General features: G+C 44.7%; 1 long non-coding RNA gene across 1 annotated transcript; it reads left to right on the top strand.

Annotated features, from left to right (window-relative positions):
• The first annotated feature begins 13,490 nt into the window (after positions 1-13,490).
• On the top strand, positions 13,491-15,041 carry LOC142568640 (uncharacterized). The gene is made up of 3 exons (XR_012825485.1): positions 13,491-13,906; positions 14,061-14,148; positions 14,988-15,041. It is a non-coding gene; the product is annotated as an uncharacterized LOC142568640 (long non-coding RNA).
• The last annotated feature ends 5,864 nt before the right edge of the window (positions 15,042-20,905 follow it).

Raw genomic sequence — 20,905 nt, 5'->3', positions numbered from 1 at the left:
CGAGCTGCCACATGCACTGATGCATAAGCATGAACAGAGGTAAGAGGCAAAGTACTGTGCAACCCACATGACGCTTTTAAGAAAATTTATCTCTAAACCTTTCTGTTTTCATAGGCGACCAAAATTTGTTTTGAGCAAGTTGGTTAATCACATTGCAGCAACAACACAAGAAGCAAGGACAGAAAACACAGCGAGTAGGCAGATTGAAAAGACGAGGTAGACCAGCGAGACAGGTTTTAATAAGATGGAAGAGGCCAGCCCTGCAGTGTACAGGAGTTAGTGCTTTGAATGAGATTGGTTAATGAAAATGTGTAAAGACTTTGCTCAAAGAAAACTAGCAAAAACAAATGCTAATATAAAATAAAAGGACAGAAATAAGAGTAAGCGCAAACACGCATGGTAGCAGGCACGTGTTCACACACAAGTGTGAAAACTAAGAAAAACTCTAATAGAAAGAAATGTGGGAAATTAAAAAAAAATCGACAAATGCAAGAAAACACACATTTACAAACAGACGCAGGTAGAGGTATTATAGGAGTTGGTTCACCAGCTGCTTTACCTACCTTCTTGTATGTTTTTTTTAACCGCTCTCTTAACACTGTCTTGGGAATCTTTAATTGCAACATATCACGAGAATCGAAAAGCAGCGTGAAACTATGTTGCGGGAAACCATATCGAGCGCTGACAACACAACTTATGCGTGACTGTGCCACAGCACACATTCTACAGCTTGCGCGTGTGGTGAGCACTGGTGGAAAGCAATCAATCGACGGTGCTACACAATGCTCGAACACCACCGTTAGACGCTCGGCTATCTCACGCTAAGTTGATGGCGAGAAATCTTTGCGTTGGAGGCTTCTTTTGCAAATATTTTCTGTTGAGACGCTCGTAAGCTTGTTTCATGCGCGCACGCTTTTCTCATTTCTCCTGAGAATGGTCTTGCTCCATCGCTTCACCCCGTCCAACGAGAAACGCAGAGACACTACACGAACACACGCCGCTGACAGTAGGCACCAGACTTTGGCAAACTTTTCTTGTCGTAACTCGTAATTTCATGAAGTACAAGTCCTGAAAAGGAACGACGATAGGCTAACTCGGGAGATCCTTGAGGCATTCGAGATAAGTAAAACAGGAGCGTAATGTGTAAGCACACCGTCAGTGGCCTTGACAAGAAAGGAAGTCACCTTTTTGAGACAGCCTCAGATGTATAAGAGAAGAGATATGGCTATGAAATAAATATTGGGAATTTCAATCAAGAAATCAGTTGACAGTGCAGCTGCATACTCGTCTAGTCATTCCTTCTATGCCTGTGTTCCTTAAATTCTGCTGCTACAACCCTCGAAGAATAACCAAGTAGCCCAGTTAAACACCCTTTTGTCAATATATGATATTCTGTTGGCTGCTGGAGCATGTAGTGTGTATGTAAGTATCGAAACCATTATTTTAAGCTGTTGTATTGCATAAGGATGTGTGAATATTTGCAACTTTGTAATTATGCATCGAATAGTGCCCTATTCGATTCGGTGGTCACCTTTTGTAAATGTGAATATTTTTTTGATACGTTTCGGGTATTTCAAAATGCCAACTGCACCCACATAAACACTAAATTGCAGAAAAGTACGGTAAATTTTCACCATGACAGGCGTGCTATAACCATAAAACATGAGAACTTGCGTAGAGGAGCAGGCTAGGTTACTCAGGCAGCCACACTTTGCAGGCTCTACAGTGATCATTTGCATCCTCTGAAGAGCCCTGTGCATGCGAATAAAGTACTTGTTTGCTCGTATGCTCAGTTTGTGTTTTTCAAATACAATACTTAGTAAGGTACTATACTATTACAGAAATTTGCTAACTTCAAAAATACAGGGATATAAACATCAGTTTATGTTAATTACGATAATGGCTATTCATTTTTAGAAAAGTGTTCAATTCAATTTGCTTCTGGCACTATACTATTCTGTCCCAAAAATCCTTATTTGCTCACCTCTAATATTGCATCTTTTTTGTGCTGTCTTTCACATGTGCATTGCAAACAAGACTGACATAAATGTGCACTCAGAGCATATTACATATAATTTTAAAAAAAATTCCCACTGGGCTAGTTGGTTCGACATAACACTGTTGCACAAAGTGACGAAGGGACAGGACTTAAGAGAGAAAAACAATGCACGACACCCAAGTGCAAACTAACAACTGTTTTATTTTTCAGAAAATGAGACCTTCATATAGCCTACTCGCATGTTCAAGGATGTTCTTCCCAGTCTAACCACGCCATCTATTGTCAGTCATTATGCTAACCTCTTTGCTGACTGATATAGATGGCACATGGGGTCATCTTGATGTTGTAGGCTTCCATGACTTCTTTTTCTTTGGTTACTACATTTGAGCAAGATCCCCATCCTGTGGAAGATACGACATGAAGCACAGTGTATGGCAAGGTCTCTGGGTGCTTGTATCAGACTGCAGTTGTATAGGTGGTCGCACAGTCAATGGTTTACGCACCTGCCTGTTTGGCCCATGTAATCAGCCCCACGTGTCAAAGGTATTTTGTAGACCATGTCTATCGTGCATTCAGTCAATCCTTTAACGTGGTTTATAGTGCATGCATTCAGGGTATTCCTTTCGCTGGTCATTCCATTTACTTTTGAGCACATTTCCTTTAGCTTTTGTCGTGCTGTGAGGACCACTCGTTCGCTCGGTTAAACTGAGCGAACGAGTTCATCAAAAGATGAGAGCGAAGGCAGCATGCAGTGGGAGATTAAAAAATCGGCAAGTGAGAAGAGGCATGAGGAGGAAAGTGGATAGGAAGGTGCAGCATAACCATGAGGCAGAAAGGAGAGGAGTGTATAGCAAAAGTGTGCAAATAAAAGCGAAATGCAGTGACGGTAGCTATGAGATGGTGCCAGAGTAGCACGCAATGTCTGGGAGGTTTGTTGGCGGTGGCTTCTGTGAACCATGCCCATGCGTCACCCATGCGCTGGCTCACGCGATCTCCAGATTGGCAAGGCAGTGGCGCCATACTTCGCTCCGTTTGCAACATGCGACACGAGACCGATTGTCCTTGCCAACGAAATGACAACACATGTAGAGCTGCACTCAAATTTCGTATTTTCTGTCAATTGCATGTGCTCTGCAGTAATAAACATTGCAGAAGCATCACTGATCGTTTATGCTCTTATGCCTCTCAATATAGGTATTGTATCAAAGCAGATTCCTTGCTTTGTACATGTTTGTCTCCAGAGCTGTCTCTGAACATTTTACGCTTTATGAAGAGGGGAGGCTAGGGAACAGCTTAGAAGTTATAGCACTGCTCCACATATTGCAATTATTCATTTCGTGCTAGGTGTCATGTGCTGTAATGTAAGCTATGCAAATGCTCCTTATGCAATTTTTTGCACATGTGGCGACACAGCAAAACACCCTCTCTGCCACTGCCCAACTGTCGCATATCTGTACACGTGTACATGTGTGATAGCGTTTCCCTTTCTGTCATGCGGGCCATATTGCAATCACATCAACCTCGCTCACTATGTGTATGTAATCATTGGCCGCCAAGCTGCGGTGTACTTTTTGTCCTTACATTCCTTGGCTGTCATTCTGCCACGTTAAGTTGCTGCCATGCAATAAAACATGTTTCAAGTTCAGTCTGCCTCTTCGTTCACGGAAGCCCTGGAACACGACACCAACCTTTCACGCTAACAATGTGTTCTGTGAGCTGCACTCCATCTCAGTAGTTCCTTGCCGCACTGGGGAAGCTGCAGGGCTCCTTAGTTAATAGGAAGGCTGAATGCCCCTCAAGGTGTCTTCATTGCACTGCACCGTCTGCTTGGTGTCTGCTTTCCATACTGTCAGTACATGCTCCATTGTTGGAGGATTGATGAAAAAAATGTTTTGAAGCCATAACCAGAAGCTTTGTTTACGTGCATGCGACAGCAGAGCTTTGCTTCACCTGTACACTTTCCCTCCATTTACCTTGCAGCCACCTTAATAAACAGCAAGTATGAACGCCCTCATAAATGTTCAGTTGCGGCGCAGCGTCTGCTCGGCGTCTACTTGCTGGAATGAAAGCAGTTTAGGAAATAATCTAAAGCTCTATTTTACTGACTGCAGCATTTATCATGGGTGCGAAGAGGGTGTTGCGACAGAAAGCCTGTGGTGCAAATTCAAGGAAATGTACTAGGATGCTGATCAAAAATTTTATAGTTGTATAGTGCAAACCCACATTTACATACAGGAATGACATGACACTGGCCATAACTTAAAGCAACGGTTCATGGGATACACATATACGGGCACGTAAACATGGTGCTCAATGCAACTTTGACTTGAAATGATAGTCACTTTTCAGATAGAAGTGATATGATGACATACTGGTAATCAATGCCTGTTATTTCTTTACTCCCAGAATGATCAATTGTATAAAACTTGTACTCAGATACAATAACGCATCTCCGAATCAAAGATGTCACATCCCATCTGCCCTATGCAACTTGGCCACATGAAATGGGAAACTCACTGACATAATCAGTTACGGATTATGCCAGTGTTATGCTGTTTCTTGCAGTTTTGTCTTTCACGAGTATTTGTGTAATGTGAGAAATAGTACCCTGATGTTCTAAATGTTATGTATACTATATGACAGTTCTATTCTTTTTCCGTGATCAGAGCAGGCTTTTGTGTCAATATATAAATTGGAAGTTTTTTAATGAGGAATATCTGACAAGTACTTGCATGTGAACAAGCCTATGCAGCCTTCCGAAGGCAAGCACGGTAACGAATGTATCTTTTAGCCATATTGGCACAAAACTTTTCCATAGGCTTTTTTTTTTTGCCTAAAGCCAAGCACCCATCTCGATCTAGCAGATTTATCTTTTATGTGAAAAGTCTCTGCTGTTTTCCTTGCAACAAGTCCTTTTACATGTGTCCGCAAAACATTGGCCCTTCATTATGTTTGTTTTTTCTACAACTTTCATGTTTTTTTGGAAACAATTTATATTGCATTTTTGGAAGCTCTTCATACAGCAGCCATTATTTCTTGGAAAGCTTCTTTGCAAAGAGGCTCTAAAGTTTTTGATACACTATTCAAGTATTTTTTTTTATATAAGATTAGTAGCCTTGCATTTAAACCTTATCCTTTGTCCCCAATAGTTAGCTCTATTTCGCACTAGTTGGTTAAGATGTAGTACCTAAATATACGGAAATAAATATTGCGACTACAAGTACTCACGTCGTCGTGTCACTATTCAATATTTAACACTTACTATTTTTGTTCAATTTCTGTTTGAAAAAAATTAACATTCGCCCACCTCACAATGCATGAAGAGGCCCCGAAGCCATATTTGTGATGCAAAAAAGAGATGAGGCATGCAGGCAGGACACAAGAGTAGAGTAGGACACAAGAGAAGTGGATTTCTCTACTCTTGTTTCCTGTCTGCACACCTCACTTCTTTTTTGCATAATGAATCCTTACCAACTAGCTCGGCTTTCTGTCGTTCTAAGCCATATTTGCGCTTTCTGAAGTCTTACTTTGCTGCATATAATAGTGGCAAAAAGCAGCTTTTCAGAGAGAACTTGATTTTGTTGTTCTGTGTATTCTGTTCTTCTACCATAAGTATAGTGAATTAACTATGTTGCACACAAATACACAGCCTCTCAATGGAACAGACATTTATTTGATACACATGAATTCGCACCCTGTTCATCTAGATTTCAAAATTATGCTGATTGTGGCCAGCCTATAGCATCTATAGAAGCATGTCTACGGTGTGGTGTGAGGGTACATATGCAGTGCTACTGTGAAGCTAGTTATAGTTCTCACCGCAATGCACCAAGTAAGGTTGTTGCTTAATTGTTATAAAGAAAGGCAGCATCAGCTAGGCTGTAGGGGCGACAAAAATTATTTGTGCAATTCACCAAACATACAAACAGAATATAATATGACTATAATGCCTTGTGCTAGTTAGTATTTCAAGTGATTAAGAGAATGATATAAGGGCTGTTGGGTTAATCTGGTTTATTTTTCGTGTTAAAACACAGGCTGTGAAGTTAAATTCAGCATGTCTAGGTTGTTAACATGTCTAAGTATTTACGAAATTGGGGTAGCAGTGAGACTCCCTGGGGAAGCAATACCTCAGTTGTACTGATGGTATGGCTTGATTATATAATTTCATCATTGTTTGTTTAGAAAAACGACGGTGGGTTAGAACCTATGAAATCCCACAATAGCAAGGCTGAACATCCATCCTTGCTTCTCAGAGGCTTAAAGAATGATGAACAGTTATGCTTTACAGCATATTTTGGTAACAAATATATGCCATCTTCATTTCAGTGGAATGGAAAGAGGTGATTGAGCACAGCCATGGTATTGTAGCATGCATGAAGGGATGCAGGAGAGCCTGGGGGCTAATATATGTTAATAGAGTGAACAAGTAGCTGTGACTGGCAAGATTATTTTACTCCACAGAGGATGCTGCAGTAAGGTTCGTGCAACTGTAAGCAATACGAGAACGAGTAAAAGATTACTTGTAATATATGGATTTGTATGGCAGATGAGAATGTGCACCCAATTTGCCACTATGCATTTTTTCTATTTTATGTTCAGCACAGAGTGTGAGTTACTATGGCTTCTTAACTGGAAATTTCTGCGTTCCGTTTCACAGTGTTTATGGGGCTATCTGCATTCATTTGACTACTTATGAAGTGATTGCATAATAGAACATGCCCACATTACAGATTTACACAGAACATAATATGAATTCATCATAAAGCTCCACCCAAGAAACTGTCTGTTGGTTATGAAAATAAAAAATGGCAACAAACATTCCCTTACTTTCTTGTGCTGCCCCGCACATGCTGCTAATTAAATAATGTCTACAATGCAGACATTCTGTTTTTTCATTAGGGGAAGGTGCAAGTTGCCCTGACACAATGAACGTGCATTCATTGCCCAGAAGCTACTGCATGTTGGAATCGGTGTTACAGCAGGCATGGCAAATGTTCTCCCCTACTTGTGTCTTGTGCACCATATGAGCCAGCATTTCATTTCAATGTCATGTACCTGTTTAAGCTGTTACTGATTCAGAAAGGCAAATATAAAATGACTTACTAAGTCAACCATCTTGCATGCAAGATCCTTGCACTCATTGCAATGCTTATTGGAGAGTTTTAGATCAGGGGGATGCAATCGTTGAGGCTCGAAGTACTAGGGGGCCTCAATGCTTGCGTCCCCTTAATCTAGATCTCTATATAGTCGCTTGATAATCTTGCTTTGCTTTGAGATGAAGTACACGTACTGTGCACCTGTTTGTTAGCCTATGCACTTCTCTTTCTTTTTAATGTGGCTGTGCATCAGCTAGCTAGGTTGTCACTACATGAATGACGTTTGGGCCAAGCCCAACGCAATCAAGTAACATTACTTTGCTATAGCTCACTGACTGTGCAAGCTTCTTTTTTGTCTAGGGAAAAGAATAAAAAGAGAATGCATGCATGAATGATGTTGACAGCAGCAAACGGTCTCAAGGCAATCATCCTTGATTGTCGCCATTGCTGAGAGAGCAAGCATGCCTGTATTCACTTTGACCACAAGCTGTACATTGTTTAAATGCTGATAGAAGTATGGATAAATAGTGAAGGGGCAGCAGATTGGCCACCCAGACCTTTATGCATGGGCATTGCTGCCTTGTGTGTCCCCGTAAACCTCTCTCATCTCTTAAGGCATGAATTACATAACACTACTTCTATTTGCAGGGACATTTTTAGCACCAACAAGAAATGTAAACATTAGGTGAATTCACGCCTATATGTGGTGTCTTTTCAGCAATATGAATTAATATTTGTTTTCATGCAAACATTCTTCTCTTGAAAACATATCTGACAAGCATCTCTGCCTGAAGAAGTAACTGTGATATGTACATATCACTTTTATGTATGTCATAATTGTAATCAATTGCTCAAGACGTACTGATGGCTAGTTGTTTAGTCATGACTTAACATGGCAGTGCACTTTGAAATAATGATGTAACATAGATTTAACAAATGCTAGCTCTGTGCGCCCCTGTGCGTTCGTTCGGTGTAACATCATTGTTCAGAAGTGCAATGCCATAGTACATCATGTAAGCAATTGTAAGCTCACTATTAACTTGACAGCTACTAAAGAGACCTCAGCAGCAAAGTGCAACTAAATCAACAAGCCACTGTTGATGATTCACATGCGTGCCCGATGATGAAGTGACTTGTCAATCAACACAGCTGTATTCCGTGATAATAGAACATCTGTATAGGAGTATGTTAATAGATAATGCTGCGGTGCTTCAGCGTGCTACGCTGTTGCTGTGACAGATCCCTTGCTCATTGGCTTAGATACACCTGCGTGTTCGTGTATGCGTGTTCTTCCAAGCTGTTACGTACAGGGTCTGGCCCCATCCGTGAAAGGAATTCGCATTGGTTGGTGGCAGAAAACAGACCGAGTTTATTCTCTACAACGGATGCAGAAAAGAGCCCGCATGTGTTCGAGGGGGCAAACTCTCGGTCCTTGTCTAGTGGCCGAGACGCTGAGGGTGATGGAGAATTCTTGGAACTCGACTCGGGGCGGGGTGGCTTCCTGTTTCGTCTGCACTGGTGCCTTGTCCAGCCGAGGAGTGGTGGTGCATCGCTTGTACAAAACACTTGCCTCCCTTCTCAGATGGAGTCGCCGTAGTGATCCGGAGGGTGTCGTTCCCGCTGCGGGCATGACTCTGCAGTTGTGTTTGGCACGGTCTCAGGGGCAGTGCCAATCTCTGGCTTGGTCACCGATGATTGCGAAGGCTCCAGCATTCCTGAGAGAGTGGCCTCTGACGACGTGGAGTTATCTGCTTTTATCCCAAGCATAAATGGGAGCGGGACACTGCTCGCGGTTAGCGTACAGCCCTTATCCTGTGTCGCCGAATCTTCTGTGGGGTGTCTCAAAATACCAGGCTTGATGTGGTCACATTGTCATCGCACCAACCTGTTGGGGCCTTTAATGAGCCACAATCTGTGGACTAGCTTTTCCAAAACCGTTCCCTCTGTCCAGATCAGATTCCATCCGAAGTTTCAAAAGAAAACTGCTTGTCCTACAGCGAGTACTCTCGACTTTGTGTCCCTGTTGCAGTTGGTATGGATTTTGTTCGCTTTTGCTTGGGGCTGAATGCACGTGAGAGCTGTATGCAGCTCATGCCCAAACACAAGTGCAGCTGACATTTCACCTGTTGATGTGTAGATAGTGGTGTGTTGATTTAGAAAAAGTGGGCCAGCCTACACGCGAATGTTTCGTCCTTGTTTTTGGCTAATGCTCGTTTTGTTTCAAAAGCCATCCTTTCTGCTTGGCCATTTGTTGTAGGATGGTACGGTGTGCTTGTTACATGGACCACCCCATTCTTCTTTAGGAAGCTCTCAACTTCTACTGAAACGAAGGATGGCCTGTTATGCCTGCCTGCCCAACAAAAGTCAATGCCTGCCCAACAAAAGTACCTTCATGCACATGCCTTCATGACCACAATTATATGGTGGTTTGCAGGTGCGAGTTTAAGAAGGTAGTTTCTTGCCTTTGTTGGAGTTTCCATTCGGAAGCCTCTAACAAGGCACCCTTCCTGCGCTGAAAGCTCAGTCTTCAGTTTCCGGCACGATGAAAACTGTTCTTTTGGCAGTTTATGAACTTCACCATTTGAAACAGCCTCCAGCACTTGGGACAGAACTGAGTCTTCTCGAGTCATTCGTGCTAGTTGACGCGGTGAAAGCTCAAAGCTGGGAATGGTAGCCAACATGAGCACGTCTCTTAGGGGATAAGGTTTATCTTGTGCCGGTAGTGGAAGTCAGCTTAGAGTGTCCGCATTTTGGTGCAGTAGGCCAGGCCTGTACAGCAACTTGTAATCGTACATTGCACCATTGCGTAATCCTTGATGAAAAGGCCTGGGGTACTTGCTTTGTTTCACTCACGATTACAATCAATCCTTGGTTCCTGGTGATCTGTTATGGTCACATGCCGGCCAGCTATGTACTTATGGAAATGACTGATGCTGTAGATTACTGCTGCACTTTCTTTGTTGAGCTAAAAGTAGCTCTTTTCGGCACTTCCCAGTGTTCATGAACTGAATGCAATGGGCGCCTCTTGGCAAATAGCATCTTCCCGAGCGAGGACGGCATCAACGCCGTACGGCGATGCGTCCACAGACATAAGAAGGGGATTCGTCCCGTCGTAGTGAGCGAGCACTGTAGATGCATGAATCATCTCCTTAAGTGCCTCGAAATCGGCTTGATCCTTGCTCTTCCACTTCCAGTGCGTGTTTTTCTCTAGGAGCCTATACAATTCCACCACGACCATTGCTCTGTTCTCCAAAACGCAGTCATCAGATGAAATAAGGCCCAGAAAAGCCCTTAGGGATGTCTTGTCAGATGGTTTGGGTGCTTGAAGTATAGCCTCAAACTTTTTCTCGGTGTTGCAAACACCATTGCAAATCACTTCGATGTCTCAGAAACTAAACTGACGTAATTCCGAACCTGCACTTTCCTTTCTTGAGGCGTAAGCCTTTCTCAGTCTCGACAGAACCTGATTCAGACACTGTGCGTGCTCATTTGCACTATTCCTGTTGACAATGATGTCGTCAAGGGGAACACTCACCCCTGGAATTCCAGGTATCTTTGTCTCCCTCACGCACTGGAAGATAGCTGGTGCAGCGGAAATTCATAACGGGAGGCATTCCACCCTGAATAGTCGTTTTGTGGTGTTCACTGTGAGCAGTGCTGCTCTTTTTTCATCAACTTTCAGTTGTTGATATGCTTGATAAAGATCCAACATTGAGAAGAGGGTTCCACCATGCAGGTTTGCAAACGCTTCATCTATAGTTGGTAGCGGGTAAGATGCCTTCTTTGCTGCTGCATTAACAGTAACACTTTTAACAGTACTCCTGTAGTCACCACAGACATTGAGTGTACCGTCGGTCTTCTGAACAAGTACCAATGGGGTTGCCCATTTGGTATGCTGCGTTGGTTTTAGGATGCCTTGGCGCTGTAGATGGCCAAGCTTATGTTCCATAAGCGCCTGCAGCGCCACTGAAATCGGACGAGCCTTGCAAAACATTGCTGTCGCACCGTCTTCGAGTTCCAGGTGAACTAAAGGACCTGTATAGCTTCCAATGTCTTCCTTGAAGACATCTGGGTGTCATCCCATGACCTCTGTAATTTCTAGTGCTGGCTCTCCAACGTGGTTGATCCCCTTCACCTGAATTTGAAGTGCCAAAAACCAATCTCTGCCTCGGAGACTGCACCCGGTGCCCGTCATAACCAACAACGACAGCAGATAGTCCTTTGATCTCAACATCACATGAACTTGTGTGGAGCCCAGGACGTGTAATTGTTTACCTGACCATGTGCACAAATCGAGCGGCTCGCATGAAAGCCACGGAGTGTTTTTCTTCCACCTTCTGTAGTCCGTGTCTTCGCTTATCAGGGAGCATGCTGTACCTGTGTCCACCTAAGACTGGACTGGCTTTCCCTCCACTATCAAGTCCACGAGCAACTTGGGGCAGTGTGTACGTACACTATCTGTGTGCAGCTTGCAGCAGGATTTGCTGACAGGTGGTGGTTTGACACTGTGTGCCCATAGCTGTTAATTGTCAGAGCGTGGTTCCGTGTTTTTCTTTTTCTTTGAGATGCAGGCATGCTCGATGTGACCTTCCTTGGAGCAGAAACAGCACTCGGCTGTCTTGAATTTGCATGTTTCAGGGTCGTGCAAGCCGTCGCATCGATAGCAATTTCACGCTGACGTATGCTTGCCTCCTGGCTTGATTTGCGACGTCCTGTTCATTTCCTCCGAGTTTGCCACTCCCTTGATATCTCGCTGATGCCTTGACGCACTTTCCGCTGACAAGGCTAAGTCCACAGCGCATTGAAATGTCAGGCTTTTTCTGCGAACAGTGTCTGCGGAAGACGTTCGTCAGAGCAGACGCCGCGGACGAACTTGTCCCGCAGCATAACATCTTGGGGCGGCATATTTGGGTTCGCCGCTGAAGCGGTCGTTTGGGTGTCAGGTGACGTCGTCGCTATTGTAGACGAAGGCAGCGCTCCGAAGTTGCAGTCGGCTGTCAACGTTCCGAGGGCCGCAGCTTAGCTGCTGATCGACTCGTCTGGCCGTTGGTCGGGTCTTTGAAACACGTACCGGCTCTAAAGCTCGGATGTCCTGGTGTCGAAGTACCGCCTAAGAAGTGTCACTAAATCATTTAAGTTGACTTCTGCCGGGATCTTCGGCGTATATCAGCGCGCACACGGTGTTCGAAAGTGTCGGCTCCACAAAGCGTGAGGAGAAGTGCCCGCTTCTTCGCTGACGTCGCTCCCACGAAGTAAAAGTCGAGGCGCTGGATCCACGATTCCCATGATTTGGCCGAGAAAGGCTCGACAGCGCCGTGCATTCGTCCTGTAGCCATGGCCTTAACTTTGAAAACTTATAGATCCGCTTCGCAACTCCTGCCTCATCGCCAGTGTTACGTACGGGGTCTGGCCCCATCCGTGAAAGGAGTGCGCATCGGTTGGTGGCAGAAAACAGACTGCGTTTATTTTCTCCAAAAGACGTAGGCGAGAGCTGCATGTGTTCGAGGAAGCAAACTCTCGGTCCCTGTCCGGTAGCCGAGACGCTGAGGGCGACGGAGGATTCTCAGAACTCGACTCGGGACGGGGTCGCTTCCCGTTTCTCCGCGCTGGTGCTTCGTCCAGCCGAGGGGCGATGGTGCGTCGCTTCTCCACAACACAAGCTTTCCCTAGCACAGCTACAAAAAGTGCGCCATCGCGCCGTACACAACCGAGCACATAGTGACGTATGTTGTCGCAACATTACGCGGTAGCAATAAATAAATAATAAAAAAAGCGGCACAGGTAAGACGACTGCACAGTGTTCCAAAGGTGGGTCACCACGTCAATGCCACACATGCAGCACAGAATATGACAGTGCAAGAGTCGCGTTTTCACCATGACGCGAAAGCTTCAACCTGCATCGACAAAAATATGACAGTGTCGTCTGCTGTTGGCGATAGTTGCCGACTTCGAACAGTGTTGCTCTGCGCACTGCCGAATGTTTGCCAGCTTTCAACAGACGTCGCGTTCCCAAACCGAAGTGCGGATGCAGGCGCATTCGAACCGCTCGAGCTAACTAATAAAAAAATAACTAATAACACAGCAAACGTAATAACAATATCCTGGCACGATGCGAAATATTGCTGGTCGCCAGCACACGAGGCTGCCAACTCACTGATGCATGTTGCCAGTTGCTGGTTGCCTATTTGGACAACCAGAGGGCGCATGCGAACCGCGCCGCATCATGCGGTTTCAGCGTAAATGCAATTTTGTGACCGATCGCGACGACCGCCCGTTTTTCACGAACCGCATTCATGCGGTGCGGCGTGCGGCGATGGGCGGTTTGAGCGTAAATCGGCCCTTAGTTCCGCGGCGGTCAAGGCGAAGCGGGTGGATGGAAAGAATGTCACATGCCTCCGCGCGCATGCGCACAAATTTGACAGTTGGCCGAGTCGAGGCAAAGAGGGAGACCATCGCAATCGCCATCAGTTCCTTTGCGACGCCGGCATGGTACGGTCGGAGCGATGTAGGTGTTTCGTAGCGTATGGCAGCAGCAATCTAGCTATTTTTACTGCTATTTATGTTTATGCTGTGTTGTGGCTAATTCATCGATGCAAGCCAACCAGCAAGGTGTTTGCGAAGCCCACGGTGCTTTCTTCGTTCCGTGATGTGAGCGTTTCTGGAACTTCTCTGCCAGCTGCGATGCAGTGTCGTGTGAAGTGATTTAATATTGGCACTGTCCGTGTTTTAAACTGCACAAATAGCGAACAGCTGTTCCTCAAGACTGCTATGCGCCGAAGTTTTCTCTATCTCCAAATTATAATAAAAGGTATGTTCTTTTCCATCATTTTTCATAAACATATTGTTTTTATGTTATTTTATTTCAGTTTCTTAGAAACATTCTGCCGCATTTTGGCAGGTTATTATAGCGCGAACTGTAACGACGTGAAATGTTTTAAGAACGATTTTCTTACCTTTTTCAGCTGCCCCGCGTCATGGGGTTCGCTTGAAGTTGCTATAAACACGAAGCGTACAAATACTTCGTTTTCACAGCGTTCGCAATGACCTAAGGTCTCGTAAATATTGTCTGATCATGAACTCATTCTTTGCTCTTTCCTACTCTGGCTGCACAGGATGAGAAACAGTAAAATATTGAGCGTATAGCTTCACGGTTCACAATTACATGTTTCAGCGAACCGGTTCACAATGACATAGGTTGCACTGGATAGACAAGTGCGAATGTGAAAGAAAATCATTCGCACCTGTTTAACCACTGCAACCTATGTCATTGTGAACCGGTATTTTTTGACACTGATATTTTGTTTTCGAGTAAAAATAAACGAACACGTCAAATTACAGAAGCGTCCCATATAATAAGGCGTGCTTAAAAATGCATCAGTCAGCCATTGGATGCTATCACTGACAAAGCATTTGTATTCTTGAATACTGCTTCAAGCTCTGTCATCTGTTTATATAAAAATGGATGACACGTTTTGCACATGCTCGGTGCAGCTAGCTGGCGCTGTTACGTTCAGTCCTTCCAAAAATAACCAGCTTTGAGTAAGCGCTCGCGTGTCCACCTTCTCTGCGTCCCTGTCTATTGTGCGTGCTACAAATTTCACCATGAATAAACCATGTAATTAACTTTTTTAGTGAGGAACTCATTTATGCAGGTAATTGGTAGAGAAACCCATTTTGTACACCTTCCTAATTTTAATAACACGTAGTAAATACAACGCAGCAAAGGATATGCATTGAATAATGTGCCCCATCCTTGCCATCTCCTCTGCAAGTAAACAGGGATGACGGTCACAATTTTAGCATTCATGTGAACCTTAAAAAGCTGTTCTATGTATGTGATATGCTAACCTGAACATGATGTTAACACTGACCATCTTGTTTCTGTGCAGGGTTGGTTCATTCTGCAAGCACTCTGAGATATCAGCTTGCATAATCGATGCTTGCTAGTGATTATGCGACAGCTGCCATGCCGTAATCAACTAAGTCATTAATCATTTATTTTTTTTAAATTTCTCTACTTCTCTCACAATTCTGTGTAAATATTTTCGTGTGAATAAACTTCTTTCAGTGCAAACTTGCATTTGTTTTGCATTTACGAGCACCTTCTAGGTTGCATACTGCCTTTTACCAACATGTTCACACATACTGACAAATGTTTACACTATGCTACTAGGTCGTATGTGGGACAAATGTTACTAGGGGAATAGTAAGACGTCAATAGCAAGTACATAAGCACATGTAAGTAAAATATTGCCAGAGTGTTACTAAAGGGCCTAAAGACTTGTGTTGGTTGACAGTTAGTAGAATGTTTACAGACCATCTATGAACATGCTTCAGTTGAAGTACGGTAGGCAATTCTTGATAGGATCCAATTCTTGATAGGATGTTACTAGGGTGTATATAGACAAATGTTAATAGGTGATTGGTAGGAAGTTGGCAGAACGTTTACAAACATTGATCAATTGGGAGAATGTTAATATGGCGTATAAAGAAAGCTTGTTAATAGGGAATTGGTAGGAAGTCAACAGAAAATATATGAACATTTTTCTTTTGAAAGAATGTTAATACGGTGTATAAAGAAAGCTTGTTAATAGGGGGTTGGTAGGAAGTTAACAGAAAATATATGAACATTTCTCTTTTGAAAGAATGTTACTAGGGTGTATAAAGACAAATGTTCATAGGAAATTGGTAGGAAGTTTAAAGACATCCTATGAACATGTTTCTATTGAAAGTTGGTGACCAATTGTTTCTAGGGTGTTACTAGAGAGTTGTTAGGATGTATAAAGACAGCAGGTAGGATTTCAATTGACTGTTGGTAGGTTCTAGTAACAAAAGTCTATAGACGGTCTAAAAAATGTTGCTAGAAATTTTTATAAGGGGCTGCTCTCTGCGAGGCGACAACACAAGCGGGCAGCTGCGACGGCGGTTACTGCGGGACTTTGATGACGTCGTCCCTGTATCGACCCGTCAGCACACGCACCGCATTATTTCGCCAAGACTATCGCAGCGCTCAGCTATCCCCCAACAACGCTAGTGCGTGTGCGTGGCTACTTGCTGCGGCCTGCCGCTCAATGCAAAAGTGTCGGCCTCGCCCCCTCTGCTCGTCATAGTATTCGCTTTCGGCTGCTCTCTGCGATGGGACAACACAAGCAGGCAGCTTCGAGGGCGGTTCCTGCGGGACTTGGATGACGTCGTCCCTGTATCGACCCGTAAGCACATGCACTGCATTCTTTCGCCAAGGATATAGCAGCGCTCAGCTACCCCCGATAAACGCTAGTGCGTGTGCGTGGCTACTTGCTGCGGCCTGCCGCTGAGTGCAAAAGTATCGGGCTCGCCCCCCTGCTCGTCATAGTATTCGCTTTGGGCTGCGACGCGACAACACAAGCGAGCTGCTACTACGGCGTTTGCTACGGGACTTGCCGGACGAGGTCTCTTTGTGGCCCAGTAAGCACGCGGACCGCATTTATTCGCGAAGACTACCGCAGCACTCAGCTACCCCCGGTCCACGCTAGCGCGCGTGTTCGGCTACTTGCTTCAGGCTGCTGCTCAACGCAAAAGTGACGGCTTCGATCCCTGCTCGTCAGAGTATTCATTTTGGCCTGCTCTCTGCGAGGCACCAACACAAGTGGGCAGCTACAACGAAGGTTGAGGCGGCACTTGGAATGCGTCGTCTCTGGATCGACCCGCCAACACACGCAACCCATTATTTCGCCAAGACCTTCGCGGCTCTCAGCTACCCCCCATCAACGGTAGTGCGCGTGCGTGGCTACTTGCTGCGGGCTGCCGCTCAACGCAAATGTGTCGGCCTCCACCCCTGCTCGTCATAGTATTCGCTTTCGGCTGCTCTCTGCGAGGCGACAACACAAGCGGGCAGCTGCGACGGCGTTTCCTGCGGCACTTGGACGACGTCGTCTTTGTATCGACCCGTAAACACACGCACGGCATTATTTCGCGAAGACTACCGCAGCACTCAGCTACCCCCGGTCAGCGCTAGTGCGTGTGCGTGGCTACTTGCTGCGGCCTGCCGCTAAACGCAAAAATATCGGCCTCGCCCCCCTGCTCGTCATAGTAGTCGCTTTGGGCTGCTCTCCGCGAGGCGACAACACAAGCGGGCAGCTGCGGCGGCGTTTGCTGCCGGACTTGGACCACGTCGTCTCTGTATCGACCCGTAAGCACACGCACCGCATTATTTCGCCAAGACTATCGCAGCACTCCGCTACCCCCAATTTTCCCCTGGTTCACCACTGTATGTTAACGAGCACCTTTGTCCAACGCTGAAGCATCTTCTCAGCATGGCGCTTGCGCAAAAGTGATTGAAAAACTGGCGATTTGTTTGGTCAAGCAGCGGCAAGATTTTGGCCAGGAAAGATGAAACGTCACCGATTGTGTACATTCGCAGTGAGCGTGATCTAGAAAGGATTAACTAGTTTGCGTCGACTGCACATATTTTTTCTGTTATTCAATGCTTTTGCAATGGCTGTGTCCCCAGAATACGTTAATAATGCATTTCGCTATTCTAAAAACCATTTTACCTGCTTTCACCTGAATGTGCGGTCCCTGAGAAACAAGGAGGAAGAACTGTCAGTTTTCTTAGATTAATTTGTTTTCAATTTCGATGTGATTATGTTTACATAGTCATGGTGTTCTGCAAATACTGAAATTTTCCACCGCGAAGGTTATCAAAGCTTCTTTCTTAATAGGCAACATAAGCAAAGTGGCGGTTTAGAGGTTCTCGTGAAACGTGAGCTAGAATGTGAAATAGATGCCGAGTTTTGCATTACATCCGAGGAGATAGAATGTTTGACATTACTATCGCGCGAATATATTTTCACTGTCATGTATCGGCCACCGAAGGCACAAATCCAACATTTCATTGGATACCTTGAAAAACTTCTAAATTATGTTAATTCGAAAAACGCGAAACTAATTCTTGGCGGAGACCTAAACATTGATACCTTAAAATCTTCCTGCATTAAAGAAACACTCTTTTCAGCAGTAGAGTCATCTGGTCACGCTATCTTAACAGATACGGCAACGCGTGTTACATCCTACACAGAGACACTCATCGACCTCTTTATTACAAATATACATACCGAATGTTTGACAACTGGTGTCCTGAATTGTGATATCAGCGACCACTTGCCGATTTATTTGTTTATCAGGGCTGAAGATAAGCTTACATATGCGCAAATGAACGATGTAAAGTGGTACAAAATATCGTTCCCACAACTTTAAACGCCTTCTACGCGTGCCTTGAAAGGGAAACTTGGACTGACGTTTACCATTCTTCAACGGCCGACGCCGCATACGAGGCTTTCATTTCTGCTTTCAAACGTATTTATTTCGAACATTTTAAGGAAAAAGTATTGCGAAAATGTAACAAAAACCGGAAACCGTGGATCAACCGCGAGTGCCTGCGCAGAATAAAAAAGAAGGCAAGATTTTTCCAAAAGTTTCTTAAGACCAGATCACCAGAGGATCTCGATATTTATAAAAAATATCGTAATAAGCTTAAAGGGCCCCTGAAACGGTTCGGACAAATTTTGTAGACGCGTAGGGCACAGCTTAAGTAGAACATTCGCACCACAATTTAAGTGAAGCGTTACGTATTAATGGAGCTACAAGCGATTAGAAGTTACCCTCCTCCCCGTCCACGCTTTTCCTCCTCAACTCGTTCGCCGAGCGAGCGGGGCTACGCACCGCCTTCCCTGGTCCTGCGTCACGATGCGACGTCACATCGTCCACTTCCGGTTGTTTTGGAGCCCGCCCCCGCCCGCGCAAGACCTCTCCGCTAGCCGCTTGGCTGTCGACCCCAAGCGAGAGCTATCGAAGCAGCGTGCGTTGCGAGCATTCTGTCGTAGCGCCGAACGTGTCTGGTATTCCGTTAACCATAGGCAAGCTGGTCATTTCGGCAAATCAATGGAGGCATAAACTCAAGCTGATGAAGGAACTTTGGCGTAGACGTACGTGAGCAGCGTGATCGGTCTACACGGTCCAGACACTTGTTGGCGCAGCGCTTAACCAGCCAAAGAAAGCGCTAATATATTGCTCTAACCAAGTGTAAAACATTTTAAACATTTATAAAAACAACGTGTCGATGATTACATTCCTGCGAAAAATACGCACCAGCAGCAAAGAAGAATACGCTTCGTTGCTGCTACTGTGTATGGTTGCGCTCTATGCCACCAGGTGGCTGCACCGTGCAGACCATTCACATTTGCCCTTCTGCTCATCTCGGCTCATCCCGTTACGGCACAGTCAAGCGGCCAGACCCTGTCCCCTTTAGCTTACGTTTGCCTTAATACGGGACTCGCGAAACGCTGTTGCGTTAGTAATCTGCCGGTGTAAAGTGACGGCCACAAACGCGCAAATCCTGGCGCCGATCGGATAGCGGTAGTCCGATGCGCAGCAGCCAGTTCGCTCGTACGCTGCCTTGCAGAGGGACACGATGTCGCAGCTTGACATATTGCCAGTCGCTACGTTTGCAGTCCACAAGGCAACAAAGTCGAATCATAGTGCTCGCGAAAAGACTGAGACCAACTGTGACCGCGGAGCTCTCGTCAAAATGGAGTACGTTGTAACACAAGCAGACGACACTTGCTGTGTGCCGGAAGTGCTTAAGTGTACTGAAAAATTGTTCTTGTGCATTCTCTTTATGCTACTTTCTTTTCATAAAAACAAATTAACTAACATTCCAACTATTACGAAGATCATTTGTTTACCATAAAGTTGGAAAAATTATCGATCACGCGCCCTGGTCAGCCAATCGGATAGCTCGCCCCACTGACGTCGTATGGGTGATTTCGGTCATATGGGTAGGGGGGGCTTAAAATTCCGCCGAGCAGTGCGCTGCGATCGGCAGCGATGTGCATTTTTAAAACCTTATAATAAATTACACGTTTTACGCAGAGCACTTAGATGTGTCAATTAATGATCAGAAGGACCTACTCTAACGACTCAGTACGTTTGTAGAAAATCGTCAAAAGCGTTTCAGGGTCCCTTTAACGCCTTTCTAAAAAACGAAAAGCGCTCTTTTCTGCACGATCAGTTTAGTAAAGAGCAATGTAGAGACAGTGCGCAGATGTGGAATAAGCTCAACAGTCTCCTAAATCGCACACAAGTCTAGGCAACAGTCACGGAGCTAAACAATCATGGCCGTCGTATTGAGGGCTTCGAGCTTGCTGAACAATTTAATACGTTTCTCAAAGATGCTGTGTCAGGTCCGCAAAGGTCAAGTAGGTCTAAACATGCCATAAATAGCAACCCTTTAAGCATGTATCTCGAACCAACTAATGAGGCCGAAATATGTGCCATATTTAACTCATTTAAAAACAGCAAAGCACATGATATTGATGGTATAGAGATAGCTCCAGTTAAACACGTGGTTGAAATAATAGCCCCAGTATTGGCTTATGTATATAAATTATCAATATATTCAGGTTGCTTTCCAAAACTGATGCAAGTAGCTAAAGTAAGTATGCTTTTTAAAAGTGGTGACAGAAATGACATGGCTAACTATAGGCCAATTTCCATTCTGCCCATTTTTTCGAAGGGCTTCGAGAAGATAATTTATAAATGGCTAATGAAGTTTTGCGTGAAATTTAACTTGATTACTTCATCTCAGTATGGCTTTCTACCAAACAGGTCCACAGAAACAGCTCTTCTAAAGCAAAAAGAATTAATTCTTGAGTCCATTGAAAACAAAGAATTGTGCATCGGTGTATTTATAGACTACTCGAAGGCGTCGGATCAACCATGAAATACTTTTGGAAAAACTGGAATTATACGTTATTCGTGGAATCGCAGC

This window comes from Dermacentor variabilis, unplaced genomic scaffold, assembly GCF_050947875.1.
Source record: "Dermacentor variabilis isolate Ectoservices unplaced genomic scaffold, ASM5094787v1 scaffold_25, whole genome shotgun sequence".
Lineage (NCBI taxonomy): Eukaryota > Metazoa > Arthropoda > Arachnida > Ixodida > Ixodidae > Dermacentor > Dermacentor variabilis.
The sequence above is the reverse complement of the archived record's forward strand: the minus strand, read 5'-3'. Positions and strand labels throughout refer to the sequence as shown.